This window comes from Ranitomeya variabilis, chromosome 2 (assembly GCF_051348905.1).
Source record: "Ranitomeya variabilis isolate aRanVar5 chromosome 2, aRanVar5.hap1, whole genome shotgun sequence".
In the NCBI taxonomy this organism is placed as follows: domain Eukaryota; kingdom Metazoa; phylum Chordata; class Amphibia; order Anura; family Dendrobatidae; genus Ranitomeya; species Ranitomeya variabilis.
In genome coordinates, this window is record NC_135233.1 from 893,147,663 (window position 1) to 893,170,827 (window position 23,165).

At 42.3% G+C, this 23,165-nt stretch overlaps 1 protein-coding gene and 1 non-coding gene across 4 annotated transcripts in view; both read left to right on the forward strand.

Annotated features, from left to right (window-relative positions):
• PEX5L (peroxisomal biogenesis factor 5 like) overlaps window positions 1-23,165 on the forward strand; it is a 502,469-nt gene that overhangs the window by 43,135 nt on the left and 436,169 nt on the right. The gene's annotated exons all lie outside the window — the stretch shown is intronic.
• On the forward strand, window positions 15,695-15,801 carry LOC143810730 (U6 spliceosomal RNA). Its single transcript, XR_013223162.1, has one exon. It is a non-coding gene; the product is annotated as a U6 spliceosomal RNA (small nuclear RNA).

Here is a 23,165-nt window from a genome sequence, read left to right on the forward strand (position 1 = left end):
TCTAGGACCTGATTACTCACAAACATTTTTGACCATTTATCTAACTTTTACTGTTTTTATGACTGTCTTGCTACACAAAACTTTGGCTTCTATTTACATTACTTATATTTATGCTGGTGATATGGGCATGATCATTTTATTGGAGGATTTCTAAAAATGAGGAAGTTCCGTACTTATACACTATGGTCTTTACTTTATGGTTCTTGCTGAACCTCTGATACCAGACAATATTTTTTATAGAGAACTGGTTGTTTTGTGCATATAGCGGTTCTGACCTTGGTGGGTAGTAGGAGCTTGTTACGGTGTACCACGTCTATTGGCACATTCATCTCTCATATAGGGATTGATGGAGCTAAAAGGACGTTGTACGACCAGTCTCTGAAAGTGTCTGCCATTCTAGCCCTGCTGGTGTTCTTTCATTCATTGGAACAAACTCAGCTTTGCCACATAGTTGGCAGCATTTTCCTCCACATTTTGCCCTTCATTCCAGTACAGTTTATTCTTCCTGCTACAATATACGCAAATGCGGGACAACTGTTTGGTTAGCAAGACCAAATTTTAGAACCAGCCAATGTGTTTTTAGGAGCATGCCTCCCTCTGTGATTAATAATTACTGAAAGGATTTTTTTTATTTGCTCAATGTCTCTAGAAGCTTTGAATGGGTCCTGGATCTTCAATTTTACAATAAAAACTAATTGGTGTGCCATCTACTGTATAAAAGGCACAGCCGTGTGTCCAGTACTCACATTGGTGCCATATTGGATATATTTCAGAACCCATAAAATTAGGGCAATAAAATTTGAGGTGTGTTAGTCAGAACGTACAAAAAAGAACCATAAAAGAGACTGAACAAATGCAATTTGTAAATTTTCAAACTTATGTTTCATCAACTGCATAAAAAATAGTGGCATCAAACTACTCTATACCTCCCTAGATAAATAGATTAGAGGGTACAATTTATAAAAAAACACATTTATGGGGGATTTATATTGCTCTTGAACCATACAGGCTCTGCAAGTATGACAATCTATTTCAAATAAAGCCAAGTTTGTCACATTGTGCCCCTTTCTGTCCGAGTCCTGCCGTTTGTCCAAACAGAACTTTTTGACTACATATGGGATATTTCCGCGCTCATATTAAAGTGGGTAACAAATTGTGTAATTACAATTTACAAATTAGTGTAATTTCTGACAAAAGTGAGAAATTTAGGTCTAAAACAAGATTTTTGTGAAAAAAATGAATTTTTCAATATAACGACCTAATGTTATCAAATTCTGTGTCGTGCCTGTAGGTTCAAAATCCTCCGTATACCCCTGGATAAAATCTTCGAGGGGTGTAGTTTCCAAAATGGGGTCAATTGTGGGGGGTTTCTACTGTTAGGCACATCTACAAACCCGAAATGGCGTCCGCTCTCATATTTTAGAGATTAAAAATTCAAACGGCGCTCCTTCCCTTCCGAGCTCCGCAGTGCACCCAAACAGAGGTTTACCCCCACATATGGGGTATCAGCATAATCAGAACAAATTGCACAACAACTTTTGTCTTCCAATTTCTCTTGCTACCCTTGGGAAAATAAAAAATTGGGGGTGAAAAATGTATTTTTGTGAAAAAAATATGATTTTTTATTTTTATGGCTCTACGTTATAAACTTCTGTGAAGCACTTGGGGATTCAAAGTGCTCACCACACATCCAGATAAGTTCCTTAGGGGGTCTCTTTTCCAAAATGGTGTCACTTGTGGGGGGTTTCCACTGTTTAGGTACATCAGGGGCTCTCCAAATACGACATGGCGTCCGCTCTCACTTCCAGCCAATTCTGCATTGAAAAAGTCAAATAGCGCTCCTTCCCTTCTGAGCTTTGCTGTGCACCCAAACAGTGGTTCACCCCCACATATGGGGTATGGCATACTCAGGACAAATTGCACAACAAACTTTGTGGTTCATTTTCATTTTTATACTTGTAAAAATAAAAAACTTGTGAAAATAAAAAAGTTGGTTCAGAAGTAAAATATTTGTGAAAAAAAGTTAAATGTTAATTTTTTCCTTTCACATTGATTCATTGATGAAGTACCTGAAGGGTTAATAAAAGCTTCTTGAATGTGGTTTTGCGTACCATGAGGGGTGCAGTTTTTAGAATGATGTCACTTTTGAGTATTTTCTGCCGTATAGACCCCTCAAAGTGACGTCAAAGTGACGTCAAATGTGAGGTGGCCCCTAAAAAAAAGGTTTTGTAAATTTTGTTGTAAAAATGAGAAATTGCTGGTCAACTTTTAACCCTAATGACTCCCTAACAAAAAAAAAATGTTTCCAAAATTGTGCTGATGTAAAGTTGACATGTGGGAAATGTTATTTAATAAATATTTTGTGTGACATATCTGTGTAATTTAAGGGGATAAAAATTCAAAGTTTGAAAATTGTAAAATTTAAAACATTTTCGCCATATTTCCATTTTTTTCATAAATAAAGGCAAGTAATATGAAAGAAATTTTACCACCATCATGAAGTACAATATGTCACGAAAACAATCTCAGAATTAGCGGGATCGGTTGAAGCATTCCAGAGTTATAACCTCAAAGTGACAGTAAAAATTGGCCTGTCATTAAGCTGCAAATTGGCTCCGTCACTAAGACGTTAACCTATTACTGTGTTTGGACTCTTACTTTGTCAAAGTCATCTGTTCCTGTTGTCTCATCAGACTTGTGTGAACTCTTCATCATTCCAGGGGGTTGACTCATTCCTTACAGTAAGCTTCTGTGAAGTAATATTATTTGCATTAGCAGTTATTGAAGTCCTCATTGTACCACGTACCTGACAGCCTGCCGTGTCGATGTCCAGGGTCTGTGTAACCACCCTGATCTTCGGCTTCTCGGACCCACCTCAGCAGGTGAGTCTAACGGCTGCAAGCAGAGATAACTTTGTCTCTGAAGCATTGGAGGAGCATAGTGGCACTGAAGGTGGCTGAATCCAGCCAGCTTCAAAGTAGTGCTTTCAAGCTCTTTTGGAAAGAAATTGTAAGGCTATGCGCACACGTTGCGGATTTTGCTGCGGATCCGCAGTGGATTGGCTGCTGTAGATCCGCAGCTATTTTCCATGCGGTTTACAGTACCATGTAAACCTATGGAAAACCAAGTGCCCATGCTGCGGAAAATACCGCGCGGAAACGCAGCGTTGTATTTTCCGCAGCATGTCAATTATTAGTGGGGATTCCACAGCCATTTACACCTGCTCCACAATAGGAATTCGCAGGTGTAAACGCGCAGGTGAAATCCGCACAAAAAATGCTGGAATTCAGTGCGTTTTACCTGCAGATTTTACAAAAAAGGTGCGGAAAAATCTGCACCCTATTCCGCAACGTGGGCACATAGCCTAAGAGCACCTTGCCTAGAATACCAACCATTCTTGATACTCTTGCAGTGGCCAGTAACCTAGGTGAGGAGCAGTAAGCAATGAAACTAATACTTAAGAGCAGAGAGGATTTTTACCAGCAAGTAAATTGCAAAGCTACTTGTTTTTACAATCACTGTGCAATTTTACTGATTTAATATAACCAAAATAACCCTTTAAATGCCTTGTAGACCTGCCCGAGATAGCCAAGCGTTGTACTTGACTATGTCAAGCAGTCTCATCAACAATTCATAGGATTGGATGAACTGCATTCCAAAGCCTCATGCTTGGAACAGCGAATGGTCCAAAAGTTGGAGCACTAATGTCAAAAACATATCACCTATCTGTAACGTCTGCCTGGCACCTCCACATAGTTCCCCTCCTCCCACCATGCGGGAACGCCAGCTTACTCACTGCCCCGGTCACAGCAGCTTCATTGTAAGCTGCCTTCTCCTCCCCTGTGCACGCTGCAATCTGCTCTGGTGGCTCACCTAGTGGGAGAGTGCGCGCTACCATGCTCTTAAAGGAGCAATGTGCACACATGGTAAAATGCCCCCAGCTAACGGCTGGGAGGCATGTAGTTAAAGTAATCACCTGCAAGGTGTCTCCCAACAAATAGGTGGGAGGCATCTTGTATAAAAGGCACCCTCCCCAATAGGGAGGTGCTTGAGCAACCTCTATAGTTTAGTCTTTGTGGTGCAGGTGTGTGCAACTGTATGTTGCCAGGTCCAACGTCCTTAGTCTGTTAAAGTTATGCCATTATACTGTGTTCCAGTTAGCCCAGTATAGTTTGTCTCTGTTCCTGTAACCGCTTTTGTGGTATCCTTATCCTAAAACTGCATCTGTGGTACCTATTCCAAGTCTTCTTGTCCAGGTGGGGCCAGTCTTGTGTCCCTTGTCCTTGGTCCTAGTGTTTCCAGAACTGTTTCCTGATATCTACATTTTTGAACAAGAACTTATCTTTAATATCCAAGTAGTCCATACAGTCCGTCAGTCTCCGTTACCTGCTTGTCAGTGACCACGGTCACATCTTCCCATATCAGCAAACCCCTGGGATCAGAAGCTGCAGTACCGGCACATGCCTAGGAGTGGTACCTGGCGCCTGTAGGCAGCCCAATCTGTCCCCACCATCAGGAGCTCCAGCAAACACCAAGTAGCTGTTAAGCTATGCCCCTTCTTAGGCAGGTTCAACTCTGTGGCAGTATGGGTCCATGAACCACATGCGCCAATTGCGGGCTTGACACTATCCTGTGGATAGGTAATAATTTTCCAAATGAAAAACCTCTTTAATGTCTGCATGATTTTTGTCAGTATTGTTATTAATTATAAAATGTTCTGATCTTCTTTTGGGTAGCACTAATGACAGTAAGTTACTTTTTGTAGCTATCACGAAACAAGCTTTCATGGTTGCCTTAGATGTCAAATCTGGTAAGGAAGGGATTCAAAAGCAAAATAATACCGGGCCTCTCTTTTTGGTGCCAGCTTTGGCAACTCAGGAAAGAAGGTCCATTTAGATGCCTCATACTGTTTAACACACTGGAGTATATTTATTAATACTGATGTTCTATCAGTGATTCCATCCAATATATAATGATAATATCTCTAATTAAAAACACAAGAATAACTTAGAATTAGTGAGCAAATCCGCAGGGCATCAGACCATTTGGTATCAGAGCAACAGTGTTATTCTTATTTAAGTCTATTGTAGCAATACATTATTGACTTAATTGAATTTTTGTGTTTTCTGGAACCACTCCCAGGTCCCCTATAGATTTTATGTTTATTATACACTTTTATAGTCTGTCTACTGATCACATTATTCTAAACTCAGCGGCTTTTATAACACATTTACATTCAACGCTGCCAAATGAATCTGCAAGTGTTGCTATAAAAATTGTTCCATTTATTTGAAAAGTAAATTTTAGCTTGTATCCCGTTCATAGGTAAAACAAATAGCAGGGCTGATTTTGCTGACTCGATCTGAGCTACTATCATTCTTTTAGCAGCCTTATGCCTGTGGGTTCTGCCCCATAAATCTCTGCCCCCTATGGAATAATTGAGACTATTTTCATGTGCTGCGAGTCAGCATCCCGATGTTGAGCCTATGCCGGTGAACAATACGTCTGGGAAACTATTAAGTAAAAGGTTCCATACGTTTTATTTATTAGAATGTATATAAAACAGTGAAGAATCAAAGATTTGGTTTAGTAAAAAAAAAAAATAGAGATGTGATAGGATGTGTTCAGAGCATTAATTAAAAATGTAGTTAGAATAAATGATTGTCTCAGAGGAGTAACTGATAGAATATGGTGGAATATGTCATGAATGTCCTGTTGGTCATGTCCTACCAATGTGACAAATTAGCGGCGTCACTAATACCCACAGCACTTTATCTCTTGCGGATTTCCTCATCTTTCTCATTGTCATTGACTATTTCTCATTTGTGGTCTCCGGTTATTAGTGGTGCATCCCAATGTTCAGCGCTGAGTCTGCTAATATTCAGTTTATTTCTTTACTAGCTCAAGACCGTCCATTTATCCCATTTCCTCTCCAGGCACATTTTTTTAGTACATGCAGTTTAAAGAAGTTGTAAAAAAAATCCAACTTATTTTTGCACTTTTTTTCATGTTATGTAGCGCCCCCACTGCCGCAGGGCCGAGGGGTACCCGGTACCGGGCCTCTGAGTCTCTGCTCTGGAGTTGTCACGGTGGCTAGGCCCGGTCCGTGACCCTGCTGAGGGGCGTACAGTGATAGATATGATAAATGATGATGGTGATGGTGACGCTGTAGTGGTGCGGTGCAGTAAATAACGAGGACACCAGGTTGCAGTCTCTTTACCTCTTTACTGAAGATCTCTGGGTCCTCAGTCCGGAGTCCAGATAGCCAGGCTGCGCAAGTCCGGCCGGTCCAATGGCACCTCCAGAGTTCTCTTAGCAGGTGGAAATCTGTGCCTTCCTTCTAGCGCTATGTGTTGCGGTCCTTCCCTGCTGTGCTTACGGAAAGTCCCCACAACTGTTGTGTCCGTTTCTTAAGTTCCCTCACAACTCAATTAGATGATGTTCTGCTAATTCTCCGTTCCTCCCTGATGTTGCGGTTAGAACGGCACCCGTTTGACGGGTAGGCTCGGAGCTCTTCCGGGACCCTAGAGTCGCCCCTCTCCACAAGTTGCCCCCCAAGACTGCATAGGTGATTTAAGTTAGACAGCCCGCCTTAGACTGACTGTCCTGCCGCTGTTTAGAGTATTGCTTGAAGCTGAATATTGTAATACTCCCTCGGCGTTCCGGCCGCCGGTTGTGCGCCTCAGTAGAATGTTGCCTCGATCTTACAGCACGACCCCTACTGGTATTCTCCTTGTTGCTTTGATCTCGTTTCTCACTCAGCACAATCTATCTCGCTTCCAGTCCCTTCTTGGGCACCGCCGCTATACTGAGCAGGCACGGTCCCGTTATGTTCTCTCAAGTTGCTAAGTCTCTGTCAGGATCCCACTCCTGGCAGAGACCCTACCGAATCTTCTCCTGCAACACCCTCTGCCACAAGGTGTTGCCTGGTTCCAACCCAGTCAGCTTTCTGTCTAACTTCCTGCCTGACCCCCAGTTTTACCAGTGTGTGAGGAGTGGCCTAATGAATAGAGCCCTTAGCTCCCCCTGGAGGCCCGGTGGTGAAATGTATTGGTGTCTGTGATACCTGATCAGATGAACTCCTTCAGTGCCATCGGACGTACCACAGCTCCCCTTAGTGGCGGAGCCACAGTACTGCAATGACCAGGACTCTGGGGCGCTGCAGTTACATTGGGACTTTTTACGTTTCAGTCATACTCACTTTTTTTTGCTGATATCATCCAATATCAGTGGGATAATAAGGGTCTGTTGTTCCCATTTTTTAAGTTTTTATGGCCACAAAAGACCACTAAAATACATTTAAAATTTGTTACCCATTCTGTAACAAGTATTTTTATTTTCTGTAAATGAGAAATGATTTTGTTTGTACAATGGAAGGCTTAAAACAGCGATTTAGATCGACAATAGCATTTTTAGTTATTTTATTTAAACATTTATTTTTTTAGTTGGTATTTTTTATTCCTATATCTATTTGCTTTATTTTTCATTTACTTTACACACTGTGCTCCCCTGCTCCTATAAGATCACAAAATACCTTTTTGGGGGGTGGGATTTCAATATTTCAATATTTTATTTTTGTCTTATTTCCCTTGTAACAGTGGCTGATATATTAAGCTCATTTACAAGGGAAGTGCCGCCTGTTGGCTGCATAGCAGAGCTGTCTGGGAACTGTTACTTTTTGATTTTTTAATTGATGGACCTCTGCAAGGGCTTTCTTGCTCCCTGAGCTGACATTTTTATTAATACCATTTTGGAGTACATATGGCATTTTGATCTCTTTTTATTGAATTTTTTGGTGGAAGCAAGGTGACAGAAAAATTACAATTCTGATTTTTTTTTTCCTTTTCGGTGCTTAGCATGCAGTGTAAATAATGTTATATTGTAAGAAATCATGCTTTTTTGGACATGACAATATCAAATATGTTTATTCTTTTAAATAATTTAATTTTTGTTTATTTTTCGAGGGGAAAGGTGAGAGGCTTTAAACTTAGTTCTTCTTTTTTTAATTTTACTTTATTTTTTAGTCCCTCAAGGGGAGTTGAACCTGCTATTGTTTGATGGCTTATTCCACACATTATAATATTGCTGCATTTAGTAAAATTGCTGTTCTCGTATGAAGCTTAGCCTGTGACTACATTCACATGATTGTATTTTTGGTCTGAGTGCTGTCCATAGAAAAACCTGACTGCTAAGGCTGTCCAGTTGACTGTTTTCTTTCTCAGACCAAGCGTCTACGTGGAAAAAATTGCAGCATTCACTGTTCCATATTTTGTCTGTTCCATATTTTGGATGAGACTTGCCTATACAGGTGTTGAAAGCATAGATACCTTTTATGACATTACTGCAACTTCTAAGGGCACAAAAATGTGCTAAAGGCCAAATAGGCTTTTTCTGTTGAGTGGCTAAAAAATGCAATCAGACAAGATATCCCGTTTGTATCTCTGTGAACTGAAGGCAAACCACGAAAACTCTGAATTATTCGACATTAAAAGTTTTCTGTCTCTTCCTTTGAAATCTTGAAAACCTAAAGTGACAATTCAGGCTTTACAAACTGTATGTCGCCTGGATCATCACAGCTGTTTAAGATAGGTGTTGTTCACAAGCTGCTTTATTCATTGAAAAAACTACCTGTCAGTATAATGAAGCAATCTATTTTAGGCAAGTATATTTTTAGTTATAAACTAGAGATATGAATGCCAACGTGATGCTGTTTATACACAGAAATGTTATTTGTGGTGCAGAGTTTCTGAAATTGAATAGAGTACAAACGTTAAAAAATTACTTAGTTTATCTCAGCTCTGGTAATTCCAAGTATTATTTGTGAATGTCAAGTTCATTTATCATAGTGTAATTCTTCTAGTATTTATTAACCCTAATATGCAGCTCTGGCGACCTACCATAAGGCCAGTCTCACACGTCCAGATAATTCCGGTACCGGAAAAATCGGTACCAGAGTTATCCGTGTCCGTGAGCTCACGTGGCACATCAGTGTGGCACACGTGCAGCAGGAATGAAAAATCAACCCCTATGGGAGGTGGAGCTGCATATTCATCACTGTAATGAGTGGCACCACGTGACCGCTTATACAGGACAAGCTGCGGCGCTGAGAGGAAGCATCGAGGGAGCTGGGTGAGTATTTTAATACCAGCGGGAGGGCGCACAGGGGGTGGGAGGTGGCAGGTGACAAGGATCTTTATTTTAAACACAAAAATAATAAAAAAAACATTGATTTTTCATTCCTTCTCTCCAGCGAACGCTGCGGGAGAGAAGGAATGAATGGCGTCTTCAGCACCACAGGCTGGGGGGACAGCGCTTACTGTAGCGCTGTCTCCTGCACGGTCCGTGTGGTACTCAGTCGGCACACGGGCGGCACACGGACAGCATCCGTGTGCGGTACTTGTTTACATGGACCCATTGACTTTAATGGGTCCGTGTGATCCGTGCGCTCCCACGAGCACTGACATGTCTCCATGTTTTTCAAACGGACACATGGTCAGTGAAAACATGCTGACATGTGCAGAGACACATTTATTTTAATGTGTCTACGCGAGTCAGTGTCTCTGGTACGTGAGAAAACTGTCACCACACGTACCGGAGCCACTGACGTGTGAAACAGGCCTAATCTGCAGTGGCACTGTAGTATTGCACTGTCTAGTCAACATGATCTATAGGTAAAAATCCAAAAATATATAAGGTATGTTCACAGACTGACCTTGTAACTGCATGAGCTCTTATAAATAATACATATATTAAGTTTCTATATATAAGATACAATTTAGTTAACGGGTTATTTCTAGAATGGTAATATTTTTTTCTTTATGAACTACAGTAGCTGCATGACTACTGGTAAAATACATTACAAACTCAGCATAAAATTTAATTCTTGTATTTTTTTTTATTTCCTTCTGTCCCTCTGATCATCCATCTTCACAGAGCTTAAATACCTTAATTTCCCAGCAGCACATTGCTTCTTCTCGGTGCTGCATGCCCCTCCCTCTGCTTTCCAGTGTGCTTGATAGAAAGTTAAATCTCAACATGGGACATTTTTATTTACATGTATGAGATGACCCTTGATAGTTTTGAATGTAGTGACTGTGACCCTCTATTTGTCCAATATTCATTACTATTTAAAAAGTCCACATTTAATTGGTGGTCCTTGGGGATCTTCAGAGCGTAGTCATAATTTGGGCAACATGAACCAACTGACACATTCAATTTAAAGGGGGTTCCAAGGCTTAACAATTGATGACCTACTGTGCCTTGCAAAAGTATTCGGCTCCCTGGAACTTTTCAACCTTTTCCCACATATCATGCTTCAAACATGCTGAATACTTTCGCAAGGCACTGTATCTGACACCAAGCAATTAGTGATATTAGTGGAATTCAGCTGTCCGCAGATTAGTTAGTGGCCACTTGCCGCTGCCATGTACTGTAGTTTATCTCCCATTGAAATTACTTATTTATTAATTAATTAGTTTTGTTGATCAGTGAAGTTTCAGGTCTTAAGACCCCACCAATTGCTCAATCCAAGTTTCATAATGGCCTAGTCTAACCATGAGGTGCAAACAAAAAGATGTAGGAGCTCAGTAGATACAGATACATCTTAATTTCAGCAATCATTAGGATCTCAGGACCTGTTCCCCTACTACAGTGTTTCCCCAAAATAAGACTGAATCTTTAGGGCTTAATTTCAGGGGATGCTTTATATTTTTCCATGAACAACAATACACCTTAATTTTTTAACAAAATTCAACATTTATGCAAATATGAAGATGTGATCATATTCTGGAACATCATCATAAATCTCCATACCCTGAATTCCCTCACGAATTTCATGAGATCCTACAGTATTTCCTTTTCCCATGTACTACAATCTACATTAACCAGTATTCATGAACAAAAATCAATAGTTTTTCAAAGACAGCGTTGTTATCATGTAACTTTTCCTAGGTCACTAGGTTACTAGGCTGCCGCAAAAGGGAAAAGGGGCTCCAACTAGGGTATATAACCTTTGGCACAAGTTTGAGACACACCCTTTTATAATAAAATGCAATTTAAGTAAAAAAAAAGTTCACATCCTGGTCCTCCATCCACTAGTGAAATCCAGAATCAGAAAGAACACTCAAGGTATGGTAACATTAGATCATAGTGAATGATAGATGTGAGTAACAGTACACATGACATGAAAATCCTCAACCAATTGATGCTCACTCACATAGGGCAAAGTGATCTCAATCCTGCTAAGAATCCATCCAGGAGATATGGGATATAGTATCGCCTATCCATATAGTGGCTACAATAGCCTGAATCCCCAAAGGCTCCAGCCCTGACAAGGGCAGTACACAACTAGCCCTAATAAGGGCTTACTGCATTCTCCCTGTGTGCATTTCGACGCATTTCTTCCATCGATGGAGTCTTCAGGGGTACCTGTAGCACAAGTAGGGTCTCTATGGTAATTAGTGCATTAGTGGGTCCCTCCTCTCTGTCTAATCCTGTAGTATCCTGGGCCTCCACCTTATGATAACAGCCACATACCTTAGTTGGAGCCTCTTTTCAGCTTTTTAGGTATCACAACTTTTCATTTTAGTAATCTAGTAAAAGTTACGTTTTAATATAAACTTTCACCATTTGCTATATTGTTTTTGACATTGTGTGGTCCTATGAATTTTGAGGTGGGCATTTATTCCACTCTATTGCTTTTTCTCGGTTGTATGTGGTGCCATCTACTGGCTTAATGTATACAGTATTTATTAGTATTATTTATTATAGCACCATTTATTCCATGGTGCTTTACATGTGAAAAGGGGTATACGTAATAAAAAAACAAGTACAGTAATCTTAAACAATACAAGTCACAACTGGTACAGGAGGAGAGAGGACCCTGCCCAGGAGGGCTCACAATCTACAAGGGATGGGTGAGGATGCAATATGCAAGGGCAGAGCTGATCGTGCATTCGTTTGGTGGATCGTTGGTTACTGCAGGTTGTAGGCGTGTTGGAAGAGGTGGGTCTTCAGGTTCCTTTTGAAAGTTTCCACGGTAGGCGAGAATATGATATGTTGGGGTAAAGAGTTCCAGAGTTGGGATGCGCGGGAGAAAGCTTGTATGCATTTGTGGGAAGAGGAGATAAGAGAGGAGCAGGGAAGGAGATCTTGTGAGGATCGGAGGTTGCGTGCAGAGAAGTACCGTGACACAAGGTCACAGATGTATGGAGGAGACAGGTTATGGATGGTTTTGTATGCCATGGTTAGGGTTTTGAACTGGAGTCTCTGGGTAATAGGGAGCCAGTGAAGGTATTGACAGAGAGGAGAGGCTGGGGAATAGCAGGGGCACTGGTGGATCAGTCGGGCAGCAGATTTTAGGATAGATTGGAGGGGTGCGAGAGTGTTAGTGGGGAGACCACAAAGTAGGAGGTTGCAGTAGTCAAGGTAGGAGATGATGAGGGCATGCACTAGAGTTTTTGCAGATTCTAGGTTGAGGAATGTACAGATCTGGGAAATATTTTTTAGTCTAAGCAGGAAGTGGAAAGGGCTTGGATATGTGGTTTGAAGGAGAGATCAGAGTCAAGGACTAACTCGGGGCAATGAGCTTGTGGGACTGGGGAGAGTGAGCAGCCATTTACTTTAATGGATAGGTCTGTTGGGGAAGTTGAGTGAGATGGGGGACTGATGATGAATTCTGTTTTGTCCATGTTAAGTTTTAGAAATCTAGCAGAGAAGAAGGATGAAATAGCAGACAGACATAGGGAGGTGATATCTGGTCCAGAGAGGTAGATCTGTGTGTTATCAGCATAGAGGTGATACTGCAAGCCGTGAGATTCTATGTGCTATCCCAGGCCGAAGGTGTAAATGGAGAAGAGCAGGGGCCCTAGGACTAAGCCTTGCGGGACTCCAACAGATAGGGGTCGAGGTGAGGAGGTGGTGTGTGAGTGGGAGTCACTGAATGTCCAGTCTGTTCGGTATGACGCAATCCAAGATAGTGCCAAGTCAGTGATGCCAAGTGATGAGAGGGTCTGTAGGAATAAGGAGTGGTCCACTGTGTCGAAGATAGAGAACAGGTCCAGGAGGAGGAGAACGGAGTAGTGTCACTTGGCTTTGGCAGTCTGTAGGTCATTGGTGACTTTTGTTAGGGCAGTTTCAGTGGAGTGAAGCCAGATTGTAAGCAGTCAAAGAGAGAGCAGAAAGAAAGGTGGGAGGTCAGTTTGAAATGCACATGTTGTTCCAGTAGTTTTGAGGCATAGGGGAGAACTGATATTGGGTGATAGCTAGATACAGAGGATGTGTCAAGTGAGTGCTTTTTAAGGATGGGTGTGGTTGAGGCATGTTTGAAGCATGAGGGGAAAGCACTAGTTGTTAGTGATAGGTTGAAGAGATGGGTTAGGTTTGGGATGAAGACTGTGGTAAGGTTTGGGATGAAGTGGGATGGATCGGGTCAAGTGTATATTTTAATTTCCATTTTTAAAAGTATTATTCTCTATCTACTGTTTACTCCCAAAATAAAGCAGACACCCCCCAAAAGAATCTTACTTCCAAACCCTAAGCAATAAACTGGGCAATTGAATGGACTCTCATATACAAATTTGTGTCATTGTAATGTCTCCCTGCATTCCACAGTGGTTGGCTTCTCCTGCTTAACAGAAGCAGTATCACTTGCGTGGAGTTAGTGAGTCATATTGGCACTCAATGTGTGTGTGAGAGCAGAGTAATACTAGGGCCTGATCTGTGTGTACGAACTGCAGTGCGAGGGACCTGAGAGCGATGCGGATCTCTATGCAAGAGCACCCATCCACTGTCGGCACTTGCCAGCTGTAATTGTTTAGAGTCTGGCGAGTCAGCTTTCTTTAATTAAGGTTCCTGCTGTATTCTTTAACAATTCTAATTATTTTAGTTCTCAACTGAATTTTTATTGAAGTTTTTATAATACAATACAAAGCAATAAAAAACAATACAAAACAATATAATTAATACTAATAGAATGGAAACTTCCTCACTGAACCGCAACTAGACCTTATTTATGGAGTAGGGCTTGCATATCAAGCCTACTTCAAAAAGGCCAAAAATTCCTGCTAGGGTTTATTTTCAGTGTAGAGCTTATTTTTTGGGAAACAGGGTAATTAACACTACTATAAACAGTGGCTATAACATATCAAAACAAGTTTAAGAACTTAGGAACCTTTTAATGTACGGTAACTGAATTTGTTTTGTCTGTTTACTTTATAAAATACCCTATTTTATCAGTTGAATTGCAAAAAAAAATAAACTGTACTGTTGTTTTTTTGCACATTCTGTCAAGACGTCTTCTCAGTGCTTTCAAACGCTTGCTGTGCAGACTTACTACACAAGGGCATTTTTTGTCAAGTTGATGCTTTAATAGTGTATTGGCTATGTGACTGCTGTAGTATTCTATTACCTGTCATACGGTATGTGAAGGATTTTCATACTTTGCTTCAGTAGATTTATAGATTGGTATAAGTGCGTGTACTAAAAATAGTGTCCTTCTTATTCCATATTTAGTTTCAATATTCAATACATATATGTTAGTCTTCCTTCTAATAGTTTTACAGTATCGAAAGCCTAAAACAAGAACAAACAAAAATGCTATCCAAAACATTTTCTTAAGATGGCAAGATAAAGCCTAATTAATTGGAAGCATTTTTTTTATTAAAGCAAGAGTATATCTTGAAGTTCCTCCCAAATTAAACATCAGGATGATGATATACGGCACTTGACCCAGAACACCGGAAGCAATCTACAGCTACCTAATGACATATGCCAGGACTGCCCTTAGCAAAGGAGTCACTTCCCTCCCGAACCCACTAGTGGCTTCTACTCTGATTCAATGTGACCTTGAGAGTGATGTATTGCTGCAGTCCTTTGTCAGAATGAATGGCCTTATTCAAGGGGCCTTGAGAAAGCTTGTATTAATGAGAAACAGCGTTAGCTGATGGGAGTGGTGTCTGGCCGGCGCAGTTTGTCTATTTGAGTAAAATTAGCACATTTCTTTGGTATCGAATGCTGCTATATTTCCCTTCAAGTCTGGGAATTAGTAAATCTATTGATTTCGGATGATTTCTGAGCAGCTTCAATCTATAAGGAACTTTCTTAACAAACAAGCTATATAAAAGGGTATTCCAATGTTTGTCTTTGGACGTTGGCCAATATGTTTTTATTGATGGCCTATCTTTATGATAGGCAATCAACATTTGGTCATCAATCAATTAATATCTTATCAGCTGTTACCGTAGCTGGAAGTTCTCAAATGCTACCAGAACACAGCACCATCATTTCTATGGTAGCCGCAGATGGGTATTACAGATCCATCCGATAGTCACTTGAATCCCTATCCAGTTAAATGGGGGGGATCTGCATTAACTGTCCACGGTCACTATCGGAGCTGATGTGTTCTGTCAGCGTCCAAGAACTTCTGCCGGTAACACTTAATTGGCGAGGGTGCTGGGTATCACACTGATTAGATATTGATGGCCTCAACTAAAATCCTATACCTAAGAAAGTCATAGCCAGCCCCTCGAAGTCTGAGACCCTTCTCTTGAGGTGACACATTGTTAGGGATCGAGTTCCCACCTCTGCACAGGGGGAATCTCGGGCCATCTCCGCTGCGGTCTCCCATTCTTCTCCTGCCGCAGTGAAGCCTGCTCAACGGAGACGTCGGTCCCAGCGTCTCGCTCAGTCTGACTCTGTGCTTGCTTCGGCAGCACATATACTAAAATTGGAATGTTACAGAGGAGATTAGCATGGTCCCTGCGCAAGGATGACATGCAAATTCGTGAAGCGTTCCATATTCGTGCAGAAGAAGAACGGAGAATTACGTCCTTGCATAGATTACAGGGGTCTTAACGCCATCACCGTTAAGAATAAGTACCCGCTGCCCCGGATTTCTGAGCTCTTTGATAGGCTACGGGGAGCAATTGTATTTACCAAATTAGATCTGCGGGGTGCTTATATCCTGATTCGCATCCGTGAGGGGGACGAATGGAAGATGGCGTTTAAATACCAGGGATGGGCACTATGAGTATCTGGTGATGCCCTTCGGGCTCTGTAATGCCCCAGCCGTTTTCCAAGACTTTGTCAATGACATCTTCCGGAATATGCTCTCCACCTCGGTCGTAGTCTATCTGGATGATATTCTCATCTTCTCTCCAGATATTGAGTCCCACCAGAGAGATGTTGGCAGATTCTTCAACCTCTTACGGGCAAATTCCCTCTATGCAAAGTTGGAGAAGTGTATATTTGAGCAGGAGTCTTTACATTTCCTGGGCTATATCATCTCTGCTCTGGGATTGGCTATGGATCCTTCCAAACTACAGGCTGTGATGGACTGGCAAGAACCCCATTCTCTTAAAGCGGTGCAGCGCTTTATGGGGTTCATTAATTATTATCGCCAGTTCATTCCCCACTTCTCAACTTTGGTAGCTCCCTTGGTAGCACTCACCAAGAAAGAAGCAATTCCCAAATTGTGGTCTGAAGAGGTCTCCAGGGCCTTCTCTTCTATTAAGTCTCATTTTGCTAGCGCTCCCATCCTACATCATCCCGATGTTGATAAGCCGTTTATAATGGAGGTGGATGCCTCATCCGTTGGAGCAGGAGCAGTCCTCTTCCAAAAGGATGCTCAAGGTCGGAAGCATCCTTGCTTCTTCTCCAAGACCTTCACACCAGCGGAGAGGAATTATTCCATCGGGGACAGGGAGTTGCTAGCAATGAAGTTGGCTTTCTGGGAGTGGAGACATCTTTTGGAGAGGGCTCGCTTTCCCTTTCAAGTCTTCACGGACCACAAAAATTTAGTATATTTACAAACAGCCCAGTGGCTAAATTCTCGTCAGGCCAGATGGTCCTTGTTCTTCTCCCGGTTCCACTTCAACCTCCATTATCTCGATGGGGAGAAGAACATTCGTGCTGATGCCCTCTCTCGCTCCATTGTGTCATCTGAGGAGGAGGAAGGGGAGCCTCGGCTTATTGTCCCTTCCGAGAGCCTGAGAACCATAGCTCCAGTTTCACTAGAGTCTGTGCCTCCGGGCAAGACTTTTGTACCCATTAATTTGCGACCGGAAGTTCTCTCGTGGGCTCATTTGTCCAGGGTGGGTGGACACTTTGGGACAAAGAGGATATCTGAGCTGCTGGCGAGGATGTACTGGTGGCCACATATGGTCCGTGACTTCATAGATTATATTCGGGCGTGTGTCTCCTGCACCAAAAATAAGTCTCCTCGACAACGGCCAGCTGCGTTACTCTATCCCTTGCAGACAGGCCCTGGGAGATGGTCGGGATGGACTTTGTGGTGGGTTTGCCCAAGTCTCGTGGCTGTACCATCATTTGGGTTATCACTGATAATTTTTCTAAAATGGTGCATTTGGTGCTGCTTCCACGACTACCTTCTGCACGGGCCTTGGCAGCGTTGTTCATAAAACACATCTTCCGCCTACACGGTATGCCAGACAAAATTGTCAGTGACCGGGGTCGCCAGTTTGCGTCTCGGTTCTGGAGAGAGCTTTGTCGTCTATTCAGCATTGTGTTGAATCTCTCTTCCGCATATCATCCCGAGACGAATGGGTTGGTAGAGAGGGCCAACCAGACCTTGGTCACATATCTGCGACATTTTGTCTCAGCCAGGCAGGATGACTGGGCATCCTTGCTATCATGGGCGAAGTTTGCGCTGAACAACGCCGTAGCCAACTCCACTGGACAAACCCCATTCCTCCTTAACTATGGTCAGCATCCGTGGGTACCTGTGCCTATGCCAGTGTCTTCTGCCGACTCCAGGGTGGCAGACTGGGCTGTGGAGGCACAGGATATTTTGGACCGCACTCAGGATGCCATTCAGGCCTCCAAAAAGAGAATAAGGTCCTCCGCCGATGCACATCGGCGCCCCGCTCTGACCTTTGCTCCTGACGACTTGGTGTGGCTCTCCGCCCATAACATCAGGCTGCGAGTTGAGTCCACTAAGTTTGCACCTCGCTACTTGGGCCCTTTCAAGGTCCTCGAACAGGTTAACCCTGTGGTCTACCGTTTAGCCCTTCCGCCACGCCTGGGTATCACCGACACCTTTCATATGTCCCTCTTGAAACCTGTATACATGTCCCGGTTTTCCAAGTCATCTGCCGGGACATCGGGTTCGTCTACGGATGATTACGAGGTGAACGCTATTTTGGGGTGCAATGTGGTACGTGGCAAAAAATTTTATTTGGTGGACTGGAAGGGTTATGGTCCTGAGAGCCTGCTGAGCACATTCGGGCTCCACAGCTCAGTGCTGCCTTCGAGCGTAGCGAGGTCCAGGGGGGGGGCGGTAATGTTAGGGGTCAAGTTCCCGCCTCTGCACAGGGGGAATCTCGGGCCATCTCCGCTGCGGTCTCCCATTCTTCTCCTGCCACAGTGGAGCCTGCTCAGCGGAGACATCAGTCCCAGCATCTCGCTCAGTTTGACTCTGTGCAAAGGGTTACTGCTGCTTTTCCAGCTTCTGCCATTGAAGCCAGTGCTGGGCAGCGGTGAGCAGACGCTTTTGGGACTAAGTCCTGCTTTTCCCCTTCTGAGCATGCCCAGGGTAAGATCTCTCATTGCAGATCGAGGGTCACATGCTTAGATACTGCAGCAAAACCCATTGGTTCTCCAGGAAGGTCCTGAAGGTGCTCAGGCTCTGTGGCAGCCTCTCATTGGTCTTTCTGGGAAGGTCCTGTACTTGCTGCAGCTATAAAAGGTTTGCATGACCGCACGGCCATGCGCTAGTATCAATCCAAGTATGTGCTTTGCGCCAGTGTGGTTATGTGTGAATTTATTCAGGGGCCCGGCTGAAATAAGCCTCTAGAATACCGGTACCTCCAGTGAGGAGATTGCGTGTTTGCATAACCACTGACTGCTATCAGTTCGGCAGTAAGCTTGTGCTCCTGTGAGGCTAACAGGGCGCAGTGCTTCCTTTCACAGCTACTCTGTGAAGTAACAGAGCTAGTCTATACCGCTAAACAGTGCCACCATTCACTAGCAGCAGGTTCCTTCTGCACGGTGGACCCCGGGCTGCGAACGCACCAATTATAATAAACGTCTATATTTACTCGGCGCGTTCCGCTAGCCCTAACACACATGCATTAAATGTCCGATATGGGAATACTTCAAACTACATGCAAACCTAAAGAAATAATCACGCTTTGGGACTCATGATATGTATTGTGACATTTAACCTTGACAGTTTTGTACACTTCTGAAAATCACTCCTTCAGTCTGGAAACACCTGTTGTAGGTCTCCTGACCCAAACTCAACAGCAAATCTGAGGCTATCGAGTTCAGATCATGAGACCCAGAACTGATCTATGCCAAAATCTGTATCAGTAAACACTTCAGTACAAATCTGTTTGCAATAAACTTCCCATTCACTTGAATAACAAACTTTTTTTTTTTTAAGCCGCTTTGCTGGTGGTTTTTACATCAGATTTTGCGGCGGCTCTGCTGCCAGTGTTGTTTTACTGTTGTTTCAAATAAAAAAGTGTTTTTGTCTGGGCCTGTCCAAATGGAGTTTTTATATGGATTTTGGAGCACATTCTGTTCCCAAATCCACATGGAAAAACTGCTTCAAATACATTCCCTATTGATTTGAATGGAAATATACACCTATAGTTCACATGTGTATTGTTAGGGTATGTCTGCTCAAAAAATCTTCCAAATTTGAGTATTTAATAAATTAAAACAGAAAAAAGGTAAATGTTCACATAGAGTTTTTAAGCATGGATTTTTACAACAGATTAACTTCAAAAGCCACATCAGAAAAATATTCAAAGTCTCTGCTGATGTTCAGTTTTTATGAGGATTTTGAAGCAGATAAGCTTTGAAATCCCAATCAAAGAGTATTTGATGTGGTTTTTGATGAGAATTTTAAAGCAGAACTGCATCAAAGTCTGTTTACATGTGACCATACCCCTTACACACCCCTTGATTACATTTTGGGTACTTCCACGACTGACTTTATTCTTTATTTCCAAAATCTGAGGTTTTTTTTAATTGCATCACATCTAACATTGCATTCCAAAAATAGAACACTCAAACATGAATTTAAAGAGCTGCACGATTTTATGAACAGACAGGCCTGTGTCTGGATTTCACAGATTAATGACTTTTCTGAATTCTGCTGCTCAGAATTGCGGTGTCTTATACATTCAGATTTGTTTTTCTGCATATCCCTGTCAGGAAAACACATTAATGCGGACGTGTTTCCTCTGATCTCTGTGGGAAAATCAGAGAAGTGAGGAAGTAATTAGATATCAGTTGAAACCGTATAGGCAGGTATGAATGAGGAGAAGTGTAGATAGAATGTACTTGTACTGTAAAATCTAATTAGACACAGGCGATCTGTTCTTTTCTATTTTTGCGAAGGGGGCTGCTGCCATGCCATGGTTTTGTTAGCTTGGATATTTTTTTTGCAATACATAAATGATTGTGATAGCAATGTAGTGAATGACATCTGCTGATATCACTGCTAATAAACCAATAATATTACATGCCATTCACTCTGTAATTTGGACACATACTGTAGGAATACTCCACTGGAGGTTATAGATGATGGAACCTATTCCAATAAAAAGTAAGAAAACTGAGTTGGCGGAACAAAGGTCCTTGAAAGATTCGAAATATATGTATGGTAATAAAGTCTGAGAACTGCTGTACTATATGGGTGTTTGCTAGAGGAGACATTATAACGATAAGGTATTAAAGTGATTGTTCGATATTATGAGACAGGAGAACAGTACAGGAATTCCTGCTCAAGATATTGTAGCAACTGGAAAAACAAGAATAATGGCTATCATTCATGGTCACCACCAACCTTCAAATATGTTTAGGCATAATATAATGCATCAGTCGTACAATAATGTGAGATACTGAACCATGTAAGTCCTGATTAAGCTTTTAACAGTTCGGTGACTCATACTGAATACTCTGTCCTAAGTGAATGATGCAGTGATATACATACGAGTTATATACTTTCATAATAAGACACTGAATAAAACAATTGATGTAGTAAAAAACTATACAGGGTGGGCCATGTATATGGATACACCTAAATAAAATGTGAATGGTTGGTGATATCAACTTCTTGTTTTTGGCACATTGGTATATGGGAGGGGGGAAAGCTTTTCAAGATGGGTGGTGAAGTGACCATGGCGGCCATTTTGAAGGCGGCCATTTTGGATCCAACTTTAATTTTTCCAATGGTAAGAGGGTCATGTGACACATCTAACTTATTCAGAATTTCACAAGAAAAACAATGGTGTGCTTGGTTTTAACATAACTTTATTCTTTAATGAGTTATTTACAAGTTTCTCTTTGTTTACAGCCATTGACATGTCACAGAGGTTAACACATGAGGAGCGGATAGAAATTGTGTTGATGTCTGGTGAGCGCAGTACCCGAGTCATTGCAGCAGATTTCAATGCAAGACACCCTACGCAAGAAAACTGTCACCATTCCCATGTTATTTAGGTGTATCCATATAAATGGCCCACCCAAAAAAGTTTGCCTCATCGCTGAACATAAGGTTAAGGTATAAACTGAGGGTCCTGTTAAAATTTTTGTTTTGCCCATTCTGCAAATTCAGCGTGCTGATCTGGCACCTATCGAACATTGCTTCGGCAGATATTAGCTACTCACAAATGGTACCCTTACAAAATCCAGCTGCTGCAGCATCTCAATGAGGATGACCCAGATCGGGTGTTGAATTTACAGAATGGGCAAAACAAAAATTGTAACAGGACCCTCAGTTTACACAGAACATTATGTTCAGTGATGAGGCAAACTTTTTTGGGCGGGCCATTTATATGGATACGATAATCTGGGCATACCTAAATACACTCAGGAACTAATATACCTTAGTGAAGCTTACAAGGACATTCCAGTCACCTCTGACTGTGATGGCTGTGCAGGGTTTTATACCATGTCTGGAGACTTCACAACTAGTGTTGAGCATTCCGATACCGCAAGTATCGGGTATCGGCCGATACTTGCGGTATCGGAATTCCGATACCGAGATCCGATACTTTTGTGGTATAGGGAATCGGTATCGGGATTAATATCAATGTGTAAAAGAAAGAATTAAAATAAAAAATAGGGATATACTCACCTCTCCGGCGGCCCCTGGACTTTACCGCCGTAACCGGGAGCCGTTGTATCTAAGAATGCGCGCTTGAAGGGCCTTAGATGACGTCACGGCGCTCTGATTGGTCCGTAGCGGTCGCGTGACCGCTACGCGACCAATCACAAAGCCGTGACGTCACCTAAGGGCTACGCGACCAATCAGAAGCTGCGGACGTCTTCTAAGGTATTTCAAGCGCTTGAAAGACCTTAGGTGACGTCACGGCTTTGTGATTGGTCGCGTAGCGGTCACGCGACCGCTACGGACCAATCAGAGCGCCGTGACGTCATCTAAGGCCCTTCAAGCGCGCATTCTTAGGTACAACGGCTCCCGGTTACGGCGGTAAAGTCCAGGGCGCGTCAGAGGGTGAGTATATCCCTATTTTTTATTTTAACTCTTTCTTTTACACATTGATATGGATCCCAGGGCCTGAAGGAGAGTTTCCTCTCCTTCAGACACTGGGAACAATACAGGATACCGTCCGATATTTGGTGTCCCATTGACTTGTATTGGTATCGGGTATCGGTAACGGATTAGATCCGATACTTTGCCGGTATCGGCCGATACTTTCCGATACCGATACTTTCAAGTATCGGACGGTATCGCTCAACACTATTCACAACACTTATGTGGCGTTCATAAGAAAATGTTCACTTTTTAATTACAATTGATACCTAATATGAATGTAATTTGATTTAATTTAGGAAAACATTTGCAGAACATAATATTCTAGTATTTATTACTTTATTTTTCTTAACTCTTACATAAATAATTTTCTCAGCTTTTTCATGGTGCCCGAACCACTGGGAAGAATGAATTACAGTCCAGCTCCATCATTTCAGGCAGGTATGTTTTACCATGAATTGCTGCTTCGTTTTAGAGAAAACACACAGGCTGACCAGGGACTACGCTGCCATTGTGAACAGTCCAGAAGGTTGGTCACTGGTGGATTCTCCACATATCGTGCCCCTCGAGTGACTGATCTCTCCCTATACACACATCTAGGTAGAAACCTGACACTCAAAAGGATTGAAGCAGGGTAGCC